This window comes from Dreissena polymorpha, chromosome 2, assembly GCF_020536995.1.
Source record: "Dreissena polymorpha isolate Duluth1 chromosome 2, UMN_Dpol_1.0, whole genome shotgun sequence".
Classification (NCBI taxonomy): domain Eukaryota; kingdom Metazoa; phylum Mollusca; class Bivalvia; order Myida; family Dreissenidae; genus Dreissena; species Dreissena polymorpha.
The window spans coordinates 59602765-59617794 of NC_068356.1; the positions used below are offsets into that span (position 1 = coordinate 59602765).

General features: G+C 35.5%; 1 protein-coding gene across 1 annotated transcript in view; it reads left to right on the forward strand.

Annotated features, from left to right (window-relative positions):
• Nucleotides 1-15030, forward strand: part of LOC127867216 (uncharacterized) — a 317672-nt gene that overhangs the window by 187677 nt on the left and 114965 nt on the right. The gene's annotated exons all lie outside the window — the stretch shown is intronic.

The window sequence follows — 15030 nt, forward strand, 5'->3', positions numbered from 1 at the left end:
GAAGAAATTATAGTAAAAGGCAATTTTGGGCGGGTGTGGTCTATGTGGGCGGGGCCCCAGGGTTGGTAATGGGGCCATGCATAGTTGAGATTGACCGTATTGTCATAAGAGAGGTTTAGTATCAATTTGAAGTGAATCGGTGCAGAAATGAAGAAATTATAGTAAAAGGCAATTTTGGGTGGGTGTGGTCTATGTGGGCGGGGCGCCCCAGGGTTGGTAATGGGGCCATGCATAGTTGAGATTGACTGTATTGTCATAAGAGAAGTTCAATATCAATTTGAAGTGAATCGGTGTAGAAATGAAGAAATTATAGTAAAGGCAATTTTGGGTGGGTGTGGTCTATGTGGGCGGGGCCCCAGGGTTGGTTATGGGGCCATGCATAGTTGAGATTGACCCTAATGTCATAAGAGAAGTTCAGTATCAATTTGAAGTGAATCCGTGTAGAAATGAAAAAATTATAGTAAATGGAATTTTTTGGTGGGTGTGGCCTATGTGGGCGGGCGCCCCAGGGTTGGGATTGGGGCCATGCATAGTTGAGATTGACCCTAATGTCATAACAAAAGTTCAGTATCAATTTGAAGTGAATCCGTGTAGAAATGAAAAAATTATAGTAAATGGAAATTTTTGGTGGGTGTGGCCTATGTGGGCGGGGCGCCCCAGGGTTGGGAATGGGGCCATGCATAGTTGAGATTGACCGTATTGTCATAAGAGAGGTACAGTATCAATTTGAAGTGAATCGGTGTAGAAATAAAGAAGTAAATGTAAAATAACCTAAAAAAAATGAGTGATAATTTCTGACGCTGCCCCACCCCAACCGCTATAACTTTTGACCCAGGGGTCAGATCAAAATTCCAAATAGTGCAGGGTCGCACATATGCTCATAGCTACCATGTGTGTAAGTTTCAAGGTTCTAGTGCTTTTAGTGTAGGAGGAGATAGTGGCCAGGACGGACGGACAGACAGACAGACGGACGGCGGAGATAACCACAATATCCCCACCTTTTTTTCAAAAAGCGTGGGGATAATTAAATAATAATTTGTTAGCATATCCGAAGCTCACATGCTTCACAAGACGGCATATTTATAGCTTTTTTATACTTAATAACAACATCTTTATGATAGTGTATCATTATTATTTTCATTCACATGCTACTTCTGCATCTTTTTATATGGTAATGCACACCTTCATTTAAGTCTTCATTTAAGTAAACATGCTTGCTACTCGCTGTCATCTCTCTTTATTGTTCTCTTTGCTTGTGAGCTTGATCCAAGTGGGCCTTATAACTAATGAGAAGTTCATTTTTTTGTTCATCAGTAAATTGGCCTGTTTGACTTAACTTAGACCCAAAATGTCATACACAAGTCAATAATTGGCTTGGCCAGTGCAATTTGCGGACAAAGTTCATACCAAAGAGATCTAAACAGCTTTAATGATATCTTCCTGTAATGAGATAGTTCAGCACTTTGATTAAATAAATCATGCACAAGTGCAGTTGACTCATTAGAAGGCAAGAGCAGCATTGTGCGATCTGGGCAGTTGGGCAGGCGTCCTGGTAGAGGGAGAGCCTTTTCAGTAGCATACACCTCCATGAAAGCTTTAACATTTTTCCTATCTTCAAAACTCAAATCATTTGAGGGAAGTTTTCCAGTATTTCCATGCACCCTGGGCAAAATACCTTTTTTGCAATGTACTAAATGAAATGCCATGTGCAAACACAAACGTTTTCTTGCAAATCTTCTGTACCATAAAGAAATATGTTTGTGATGGTTTTTTACGCAGTTTTTTCTTTTTTCTGTTTGATGAGGTCTGTGATTTATTTACCCAATGTACAAATAAGCTTCTCTTGATAAAAAGTTCTCACTCACTTCTACTCATTTCTAAACAAGAATTTCTGTAAGCAACTAAACTGTCAAAGTCTACCACTGTTGAACAAGGTTAGCCATTGAACAACATACATTGACAAGAGTCTTGGCGCATTTTATCAATAACTTTTAACTCTTCGCAGTCCTCATTCCTTCCATGTGTGGGAATGCATTCAACAAATTAATTAGTGGGAGTTTCATCAATATTAACTTCATTGCTGTCAAATACAACATTATTGCTGTCACAATCACTATCTACAAGAGTGGCAAGAAAGGAGCTTTCAACAATGGGAGGGGAATTTGAAGAATCCTTTTCTTGGAAATACAGTTCATCTACTTCTTTCAGTTCCTTAATAAAATCAGAGTCATTCTGTGATGAATCTAACATGAAGGGAATAGTTGATTCCAGGGATGATGTAAACTGGCTCATTTTTATGATGTTCTTGAAAAATTGCATTAACCCGCCGACATTTTGAATTGCTAAGATAAACTGACAACAGACTTCCAAAAATTGGTTCCGGGTCAATTCAATTAAAGCTATTTAAACGAATTATGCAGACATGTAAAACAATGTATTGCACTTACCTCTTACAAACAATGATCCAATTAACAATCAGTTGCTAACTTAATAGCGAAAATAAAGGCGTTTTCCAAAACAAATGTGACAATTAAAAAAACGGAAATTTCACATCGTAGCAATCAGTCAAATAAAAGTCTGTTTAGGTAAATCCGCTAACAACTACGGTTAAATTATACTATACAACTGAAGAAAATCGATTTTCTTCATTAAGTTGTCTTTATTTTAAACATTATAAGCTTGTCATTTATGTTTTTTTCGTAAATTTTGTGCAGGTGAACTTACGAAAAAATGAGTGTAAATTCATGCTTTCTTTCGCACGCGTTTTCTCGGAAACGACGTCAGCGCCACGTCAAAATCGCGTTCCCAGCCACATTTATATTAAATAAGTAAACAAAAATTAACTAACTTTTTTGTCTTGATATTTTGCATGGCAATTGACAATTTTGAGGGTTTTTGGAGGGGGTAGCAGCTGGGGGGAAGCAACTAATGCTGAGTGACTTTGATGAAAACGCTATGAATAATCTAGCAGCAAAACACACAATTTTCTGTGCCTGTGGTGAAATACGTTAAATCAAGTATTCTGAAATAAATTTACAAATAACGATTAACATTAATAACGAATTTTGAAATCACTACTATTCGACATTGGTTTCTAATTGAATCAACTTCCGAATTATATACTGTCAGAAACGCAAGCATAAAACGTAGTATAGTTGATTGGTCATAATGACCTTGTTTTATCAAAAACAAAAAGTACAAATTACTCAAGGATATGATTTCCTGATTACCACACGATTGTTTTACCTTTAAATTGCAATTAAAACAAAGAGTAAGGTCTAAAAAGAACACCATTAAAGAAAGTTCTTAAAAGTGATCTCCCCGGATTAGCAATCGCACATTCTCGGCCCTTTCCGTCAAACATCGGATAAGTACCTCGAAGGAGATAGTATGAATACACATTTCGGAAGCGGTATTGCGGTCTACCTACGCGGGCCAACGCAAATCAAAATTACATAGTAAAAACAAACATGGCCGGTTTTGCGAGTTGTTTACATTTTGCAAAGACGAAAATGGGGATTTTCTATGCTCTGAGGCCAGAGCAAGTACAAACTCTACAGGAATTATGGACGCCATCGTTGTTATTGTTTTTGTTGTTGTAACATTCTTAGAATGGTATCACGTGGGCGGACTTCATTCAACCCGTATTTCTCCCGAGTCCGATTATGATAATCTGCGAGGGGTACCGAATGCCCGGATTAGTTGGCACTGGGTGTCAGACTATTCACCCCAAGACAATTAACGCCCTGGACAATTCACCCCCAGAATTTGATTTCCTTGGACAATGCACCACAAAGACAATTCATCCCCATATTTTTATATGAGATTTTTTGTCATTTACTTTTGTCGTATTTGAAAATAAGTTGGGGACGTTGAAATTTACCGGTACGTACAAAAGAATGGAAAAGCGTATAATTCATGTATCGTTGCAGCTTACACCTAGCGCAACACCTAATCATACCCGTAGCCAGGGGGTGCGTTGGGTGCGTTCGCACCCAATCTTTTTGGACAAGTACAAACAATTTTACTATAAGTTGCACCCAACTTAATTGGACGCAACAACGGTTTATTATTTTCTTCCAATCGACAGGTCACCATATAATTAATGTTTTCGATTAGGTCATTTCCAAGATAGCGCGTGATTTTTATTACAAGTTTTAACCGTAGAATTCTTGAAATCAACAGAAGTTGTGACAGCAAAATTTGAGAAGATCTAAGAAGCTGGTCCCCGCATAATGGAATTGGAATCTTTGTTACAAATATATATTTGTTTTCTGTATAATGCAAATTTATTAACCAGGCACTCTAATTCGTATACAATTGATACTTATTTATTTGATACTAAATGATTGTTTTGTAACTTTTGTCATCGTTATTAATGTCTACGACTGTACTAGATATCATAACAAAATGTAGAAGCCTACTTATTGTGGGTTGAAATCCCAGTTCAATAAACTTGTTCGACAATTTTCTAAATGGCTGGAAAACAATTGGATTAACTTGAATAAAAACATAATCTTATAAAAAGGAAAATACATTTTAGATGATAATTAATATAACGTTATGTCACATTCGGAAAACTTACGATACAGAAAGCTTTTTGGTTTCACTGGTCATACAAATTGTGTAAAACCGCATAGTTTTAGCATACTTGTAGGAGTGATTTCTAAATCAGCCTCGTTCCAATATCCCATGACCCTCGTTACAAGTAAATAGGATATCTTCACAGCAAATAAATAATTAATTCATAGCATTAATTTGCTGCGTCTCTTTTCCAGTTGATGTTATGTGCCTTCAACTGAATCTTTACTTGACAGAAATCAAAGAAGTACCCTTCGACTATTGCCGAAGACTAATGAGTCACTGGTTAATAACTTTGCATTATACCACGATTTATAACAAGAACACATTGTGCACAACATTTTCGACAGACTGAGTTGTCTGTTTGTCATATCCTCGTACAGCCATTTTTGGATCCCCTAAAGGGTTTCCAGCAAAAAATATCAGCTATGCTCCAGTCATGATATTTTTTTTTTGTTGAATGACAAGAAAACGAATCATTGTTACAAAGCAATGAAGCTTTTTAGTAGTTTACCAACACTTTATGGCAACTCCGTTCTGCTCCACATGCACAACTTTCCACAATATTTTAATTATGTCAAACTTGACACTAGGAATGTCCTATTCTTAAACAGTTGTTATAATGAATTTAAAACGTTATAACATATGATCAGATGGATGTTAACGTTTAATTTTCATCAACTGTGTCGTATCTTGAGCATATAATGGGCACATAAGTACATCTTTTTTCTTCAACGTCCTGGGGTTATAAAAGTCATACTCATCTCTAAAAAACACATTCTTACTTTGCTTTTGACAACGTTATTATCGAACTAACAGAAACAGCTTAAAGCTATTATCAGAATATGGATAAAGAAAAATAATGGACACAGATATGTGAACCAGATTTTTTATACTTCTCGGTTGCTCTTAAATAGAATTGAGTCCCGTTTTGGCTTTAACTTTTGTGTCGGGTCATGTTTTTTTTCTTATTAAAATAAAACTTTAAATTGAGTCATTTTATCGCAGTGCTGAGCTCGTGTATATCCGGTCGAGTTATAAGTAACCTTAGCCGTTCTAAGACCGGATATATCATCAAAATCTTGTGTTCCATGGTCGCACAAAATTGCTGTTATTTTTCCAACAAATCCAATGTTAACATTTGTATTTCAATCCAAAGTTTTTCTAATCGATCAAGTATTGCAAAGTTCAAGTATCATATGCTACCAAACGAGTTTTCGGTCAGTGACACTGTCAGCAAATTAGTATTCTGGATAAGAAATATAGATTGTAAATTATTCCGATGTACTGTCCGGAGATTCTAGCTTCCAAAAACTAGCTGTTTATTTGCACAGGATGTACAGAAAAAAACAGTTGTAAACGGCCTCTTCATTGAATTTTATCAGTGAAAAACAGTAACAGTAACATGTTTCAAAAAGCATCAGAGGATAATCGTTTGTTAATCAAGCCACCTATATATGAGAACATAATATGTGTTTTGTTTAATGATTAATTTACGTTTTTACATAATTACCACATACAACATGCATGTAATAATTTTAAAATCACACGCATGTGAAAAAACTGGGCCGACACTTTTTAAATCCATTTTGTTTTATATAAGCATGCAATCTACTTATCATATGAAAAAATCGACAATAAGCAAACGTCGTATGTAACTAATTTACAAATGTAGGCTTTAAAAACGGATGGTGTTTTCCGTCAGTAATATCAGTTTGACTTTTTTCAAAGATGCATACGTTGTTGATGTTGTAGTTTTATATATACATGTATATATATATATATATAATGTTGATAGCTGGTAATATTTTACTTCAGAGCTCAAAATGAAACTGACACTCAGTCATATTTCAGAACGAAAGTCATAATAAATATCGACTCTAACCAAATCAAAACTTTAAACCTGTATCTTTAAGACCTTGTAATTGTTTTTCCCATGTGATAAGTATACATTCGTTTCATTGTCCATAATATAAGGTGCATTTAACGCATCTTGGTACCACGCGAAAACCTGTATGCGCGCACGTGAAGACAGCATATGTTGATTGTCACATACATGCATATAGCATGCCACCGTACACATTTCTTTTAAAAAAATCATCCTGAAATATGATCTCGTCTGTTATGTTTTTTTTTCTAAACTGAGCCAGATTCCAAGCGGTGAACCTTCATAAAAGGTTCGACTATACACAAATGTCCTTACCTCGTTCAAAACAATCAACAGTTGACATCGTTCTTCAGATTATAACATGATAAATAAATAATAAGTTGATCCAATTATCTATTTAAAATAGTGCAATATATTTAAGGGTCCTTTTCACTGATTTTGGCTTGTATCGAAGTTTGTCATTAAATGCTCTATATTGATAAATGTTAACATTGGATCTTAAAAGCTCCAGTAAAATAAACAAGAATACAATTAAAGAAAGAAAAAAAAGTAAACCTCGATTGGGCTCGAACCACTGACCCCTGGAGTAAAAGTCTAGCGCTTAGACCACTAGGCCATCCGTGCTCATACAATGAGTGATTTCATTCTTTATATAAGCAATCCTCGTAGTATCACAAAATATAAGGACAACAGAACTCTCCAAATTATTCAATCGTTTCGCGTTGCAACGCTTTATAATTGTCAGGCTTTTTAATCGTCAAAAGATAAATATAATGGATATTTTAGAGCATGGTAAATATTCAGTATTACCGTTTCCTCGCAAATATCATCACTTCAACGAAAATTAACGAATCTAAATAGTTTTTTTTGTCAATTTACCAAAACGTGAAAAGGCCCCTTTAACGATCTCTCACATAATTGATTGCAATACATTTTCAGTTGTTTTATTAACTTATAAAAATAACTTATCAAAGTTGTTCCAATAGGTGTGATAAAAATCATATGTTTTTCGAGTAACTCAATCTTAAAGTCAATATGCCTTTAATTTAGAGTTTAACAGTTAAACATGATAAAACAAGTAATGATGATACTACTCGAGTTATCATAAGTAGGGGTAACAATTTAAACATTATAAAACAAGTACTGATGATACTACTCGAGTTATCATAAGTAGGGGTAACAATTTTGACGTTGATGAGAATATGAGTCGGCATCTCCAAAGTTATCTCAGGGTACGTTAATAATAGGGACTCTCTTAAAATATGTTTCCGTAAAACAAGACTTTTTCACCCCACGCTTCAAAATAACAGTGATTAAAATGGCCCATGTGTTCTCATGTCACGTTTCAAAATAATAGAATCAAACTCATGCGCATTTTTCAATAAGCGCTATATTTAAAATATAAGTACATTTAATTGACACCATGGATGTAAAGTGATGCAACTGAAACAATGGAAATTTGTTGTAGCGTTATTCGATCTGAATAATGACGCTAACACATAGATAAAGTTTCCATTTTATTTTGATCTCTATAAATTTTTATTCATAAACTTTCCAAAGTCCATATCTAAATCCAATAGTTAATCCACAAGATACAAGCGAACCCATAAACGGGGCCTCGCCCAATACAACAAGAAATCGTGCAACTACATTCTTGCCTGTGTACGTGGTACTCTTATTAATGCAAAAAGTGGCAGTTTATATACTCATTTACCACTAGACGCTAGTATGTAATATAAGGAAAAGTTCAGCCTATTAAGGAAAGAGTTTGATTAATACATGACATTTTGGCCTAAGCAATTGAAAACATGGGGAAGATGGCTGGGTAAATTAATACATAACTTGTAATAAGGCCGGCCACACAATGAAAATGTAAAATGATTTTCTCAAATGTTAACTAGCTTTAGGCTATTACGTCACATACCTTATTTTCATTAAAAAAAGATTTTTGTACTTCATGGTATAAAAATCTTTAAACAATTAAATACTTAATGTCACTGATACAACAATTTGTCTTTGCATTGTGATGGCAAATTGTAGAAATTCATTTTTGACGGATGTATCCTCAACACAAACAAGTGTAGTTATTGTTAGGCAATAAAAATGTCAATGACTGGAATAACATCAATCCAGTCCAATCACATTGATCCAATATCGTCTGTTAAATCAGGTGTTGTTGCTGGCACATCGCAGATGTTGTCCGGTAGTGACGTCATGCGTCGTTCATGGCACATCAAAGGTGTTGTTTGGTTGTACAGTCATGCGTTGCCTGTTGCCCATCGATGGTGTTGCTCGGCTGTGACATCAGGCTTTGAATATGGCCCAAATAAGATTTTGTTCACGTCGAATGCGTTTGCGTGGTTGTTGTTGTTTTTGATTGATTGTCATCGTTGTTCCTGGGACATGAAGATCTTCGCTTGGTGACGATGCTTGCAAGGTGTTAACTATGGCAGCCTGTGTGCGTGGTACTCTTATTAATGTAAACAGTGGCAGTTTATATACCCATTTAACACTAGACGCTAGTATGTAATATAAGGAAAAGTCCAGGAAAACATGGGGAAGATGGCTGGGTTAATTAATACATAACTTGTAATAAGGCCGGCAACACCATGAAATTGTAAAAGGATTTTCTCAAATGTTAACTAGCTTTAGGCTATTACGTCACATTGTGTCCAATCCATATATCAAAAAGACATGGTTTTGAAAATACGAAAAGACAAAAAAACACTTTGTGGAACAAAAAGTTCCTTTTTAAAAACTCAACACAAATGTTTTTGACAATTTAACGGACATATACATACTTGAGTGTTGTGTCAACAAAATGAGCGTAACCGGAAACGAAACATGATCTTGGCACGTCCTTTCGTGAGTTAATGTCACGTGAATAAAGTAAGCAAGTAACAGACAACGGCGTATCATCTTGTCGCGTCATTTTAGTGAGTTAATTGCACTCACTTGAAATCATTTAGCAATTTCAATCAACGAAACAATCCAATTAAAACGTCATTTTATAAAGTAAATCAACTAGTGAGATAGTAGTTAGTATTAATAAAGCCTAACGCTTATACGACACATCAGTATCATCTACGTCTCCCCATGCATATTTGAGGCGCAAAGATCAAGATTATTAATCACCAGACAGGAAGCGCAAGAACATTAAGAAAGTATTTATTGAATGGCCATCCGGAAGCTTCGACACTTCTTTGGAAGATTGAACGCAAAGAGCTCGATGGCGGCTTCAGAAAGCCGAAATAGCGCAACACTAATAACACTAACGGAAATCGTTTTGAATTATATCATTTAGTGCTACATCCATGTATTGTTCCAGCATAATAAGCCAAACATCAAACTTACTACCTGAACAAATGACCTTTCTTCAAACTATTGAGAAACAATTGTTACAAAAATTACTTAAACCATGAAATGTTTAATAAGGCCAGTTTGTGTTGAGGCCTGTTTGACTTGCTTCCAATTCGTGTGGTTTCTAATAATGTGTAGTTATAATTGAATTACTGTTGTGACTCGAGTCAATATAATCGGACGCAGAAGTTTCAATAAGTCCATGTTCTGTAAAAGAAATCATGACAAAAACGAACACAATATTACACTTTTTATTCTTAAGAATGTAAACAAAAACGGTTATTTCAAGTAAAGATGTAAGAATACACAAAATACCAACCCCATCACTAGTAGAAAAAACACAATTATCATGACATATATACAGCTTTATAAAGATAAATTCTGCTTTATTTCCGTTAAAATGTATTTAGTAAAACGCTCTGGCTTTTTAAAGCGGCCTTTTCACGTTTTGGTAAATTAAAATTAAAAAGTTTCAGATACGTAAATTTTCGTTGTAGATATGCTATTTGTGAGGGAACAGTAATACTTAACATTTACCATGCTCTAAAATATCCATTACATGCATCTTTTGACGCTTTAAAAGCCTAAATTATAAAGCGTTGCAACGTGAAACGATTGAATAATTTGGAGAGTTCTGTTGTTGTCGTTATATTTTGTTATACTACAAGGATTGCTTATATAAAGTATTAAATACATCTCTCATTGTATGAGCACGGATGGCCGAGTGGTCTTCTCACTGTATGAGCACGGATGGCCGAGTGGTCTAAGCGATAGACTTTTACTCCAGGGGCAGTGGTTCGAGCCCAGTTGAAGGTTACTTTTTTCCTTTAATTTCATTCTTGTTTTTTTACTGGTGCTTTTTAGATCCAATGTTTACATTTATCAATATAAGGCATTTAACAACAAACTTCAATACATACCAAAATCTGTGATAAGGCCCCTTTAATAGGAAAAATACCAGTACGTGTTGCATTTTGGCCAATAGTCAAATAATCACCATAAATTCAACATTTGGAACAAGAAACAGTCAAACACATGGTAAATTAAAGTCTGTTTAAACAAAGCCACATTATCAATCAAACAAGAGGGCATAACACGCCAAAGTCGCTCTCATGAGATACATAGGAACTGACCTGCTCAGTGCAGCTCCAATATATCATTAGAACAAATGTTCTGACCAAGTTTCATGAAGAGTTAACAATAAATGTAACTTTTAGAGTGCTTACAAGGTTTTACTGTAGCCATACTAGGTGTTTTTCAACAGTCCGAAACTATTTTTGAACTGATCCAAAACATCAATAAACAAGGATATAAGTAAAACTGATGGATGCTCCCCAATGATGCTTTGTCGATATATGGGTTGTGGGAAAAAGTGTGACCTTGAGAAAATCTATTGTTAGCCTAGGTGGCCTTGACCTTAACCCCAGTGGCCTCAAAAATCATCAAAAGGTAGAGGTCCATGCAAGGTACCTACATACCAAATATATAAGAGATCGGTCAAATATTGAAGTCGCTATGAGAAACTGTAACCAAAGTGTGACCTTGAGAAAACCTTTTATTAGCCTTGGTGACCTGACCCTAGTGACCTCAAACCTCATTAAAAGGGTAGAGGTGCATGCAAGGTACCTACATGCCAAATATGGAAAAGATCGGTAAAACATTGAAGGCACTATGAGAAACTGTAACAGCATTGTGAAAGAAAAATATATTATTAGCCTCGGTGACCTTGACCTTGACCCCAGTGACCTCAAACCTCATCAAAAGGTAGAGGTCCATGCAAGGTACCAACATGCCAAATATGTAAGAGATCGGTAAAATATTGAAGGCGCTATGAAAAACGGTAACAAAAGTGTGACGGAAGTAAGTAGGAACCCCAAACTGGCAACTATATGCTCTTCATATATACGTTATTCAGATTGGACAAAACATGTGACTATTAGAGTGTTAACAAGTTTTTACCATAGCCATATATTAAAGGAAAAAAGCTCCGCGCTCTGGCGGCCATGTTTTTCAACCAACCGAAACCATTTTCGAACTCCTCCACGTATCATTGGGATACATCTTCTGACCAAGTTTCATTAAGACCAGACAATTTTTATGGCCTTTAGAGTGTTAACAAGGTTTTACTATTGTAATATGTAGCCATAAAAGGAAAAATGACCCCCCCATTGCGGTCATGTTTTTCAAGCAATCGGAACCATTTTCGAACTTGTTCAAGATATCATTAGAACAAATATTCTGACCAAGTTTCATGAAGAGTGGACAATATAAGTAACTTTAAGAGTCATTACAAGGTTTTACTATAGCCATATAAGGAAAAATGCCTGCCCCCTGGCGGCAATGTTTTTCAACCAACCTAAACCATTATATCATTGCGGCAATCTTCAGACAAAGTTTCATGAAGATTGCCACTAGAGTGTTAACAAGGTTTTACTATAGCCATATATAGCCATATAAGGCAAAATGCCCCGCCCCTTGGTGGCCATGTTTTTAACAGACCAGAATCGAACTGAACCAAGATGTCATTTGTATGTATGTTCTGACCAAATTTCATGAAATCGGACCATAAATTTGGCCTCTAGGGTGTTAACATGGTTTTACTATAGCCATATAAGGTAAAAATGCCCCGCCAAATCGCGGTCATGTTTTTCAGTCAACCGTAACCATTGTCGAAATAGTCCATTCTCCAGGTTTCATGAAGATCGGATAATAAATGTGGCTTCTAGAGTGTTAACATGGTTTTACTAAAGCCATTTAAGGAAAAATGCCCCTCCCTCTGGTTGCCATGTTTTTCAACCAACTGGAATCATTTTCGAACTCGTTTAAGATATCATTGGGACATATCTTCTGACCAAGTTTCATGCTGATCGGACAATAAATGTGGCCTCCATAGTGTTAACAAGGTTTTACTATAGCCATATTATGAATAACGCCCCGCCCCCTGGCGGCCATGTTTTTTAAGCAACTATAACCATTTTCGAACTCGTCCGAGATATCATTGAGACAAATCGTCTGACCAAATTTCATGAAGATTAGACAATAAATATGGTCTCTATTGTGTTAACAAGGCAAATGCTAACGCCGCACGACGCACAACGCACACCGCACGACGCACGATGGACAAAAGGCGATCATAAAAGCTCACCATGAGCACATTGTGCTCAGGTGAGCTGAAAAACGATGCGCGTAACATTATGAATTTTCCGTGAAACTAATTTCATGAACAATTCTACAATACTCAGATATAATTTATGATAACAAGGCATAAACAGTAACGCATGCAAAACAAGAGTTCCCTACCGGTCTGATGAAAAGCCCTTTAAATTCAAATTCATTTTACCCTTTTTGTTTTTGGATGTGAGGTTTGATAATTAAATCCATTCCCATTTAGCACTGCAACATTAAGATTTTTTACCATTTATTATCATAATTTCCATTGACCTGTGGTGGACTAATTTTGTTTAGTTTTGTTAGATTTTACGTTTTTAACATTATTTCACTCATATCACTGCGGTCAATTTCGCAAACTCCAACTTTTCATAGTTTATCTGGTTAATCGGCGAAACAAATTAGTGGTTGATTATTTAAAAAAAAAACATTCATATCGCTTTCTATGTCGACGAAATAAAATATGTCATCGTATCAGCCTTTATAAAATGATAAATATAAATAAAAAATATAAATAAATCTTGACACGTAAATTGTTTTCGAAAAACAAGTTCAACTTCCTTTTTCTAATTTCACTTACTTTGTTTTCACATATTTACAGTGTATTAAAACGTTTCTACACGGCCCCTGACCCTTGTGTAGGCGATTATGTCAGAACATGCCAGTTTAAACGTGCCCTACTTAAATCACATGTGGGGGTGCATTTTACCGCCACAATGCTTTTCATGGGGATAGCAAGATTAATGAATGTATCTTATGGTTCTATGGATTTTATTATTTCGCGTTATTTTACATTAAGTAATAGTCACCTGACATTTTACACCAGCAGAAATCAAGTGTCATGCATAATTATCTCATCATTTATAATATGTATACCACGATTCTTATTCAATGTACTTTCTGAGTTATTTCGTTTGTTGAGGACGGATGGTTGACCAGAAAAAAGTAATGACAGATAAACAAAAGAAAATAACAGTCAATTTTGTAAACCAAGTTCCTGATAATAGGGGTTGTATTTGTTGAGTAGTTATACTTTTAAAATGTGTTCTATTTTAGTGACAGTAAAATGACATTTGACATCTAGTAAAAACCGGTGGGACTTCCATTATTCCCCCCTCCCCAGCCGGTTGTAAGTATATCCATTTTCGTCAAGGAATCGTCGGCACTCTCTGAGTATATCAAGTTTCATCTAATTATCAGTACTTAACCAGTTTTATAGACCGACGTATGGACAGACTTACATGACGGTCGGATTATTAACCTATAGTCCCTTACGGTGAAAACGGAGGTGGAGTTATAAAACAATATTATTTATGCTTTTAAAATATATACAAAATATACACAGGTATACTATCAACAATTAAAAGCTATGTAGAAAACATGAACAAAGTCACATATTAACAACATTTGCAACATTATGGCTTCATATAGTCATACAAAGTCGATACTCTGTTACAGCGCATGCTTTCAGTGTATGAGCTCCGCCCATAATTATTGCAGAATAACCCAAAGACGATTTTCTTCTTTGTTTATATGAAATTTGGCACGTGCCGTGTTAGTATTAATATTTTTTTAGATCGCCACAATTCAAAACGAATATACGAAACCGAAGCGCAGTGTTGTTTCAAAAGGGAATATGTTACGTCCACTTTCACAACCTCCGCGCAAAGATTTGACTGCAACACGCATCGCTGGATCAAATTGTATGTGAGAGCATGGAACGAAAACTTTGTGTGGAGATTGCAACATCCCTTACCTCCACGCAGAAATTCGACTGGAGCAAGCATAGCTGGATCAAATCCATGCCTTCATAACCAGCCACACGATGAGATAATTTTACCGTTGTTATATTTACTTGTTTAAATTAAGATATTTTTTTGTCATTATTATGAACCTCGACCAATCAACTCTTTTAAAAATATAAAAATGGTACTGCTTAAATAATATACCATAATACTTAATCAGATTTAAAAAAAATACATAATCCGACCGAATCGGGTAGGATTTGCTCGTGATGCCAGGGATTGCATGCG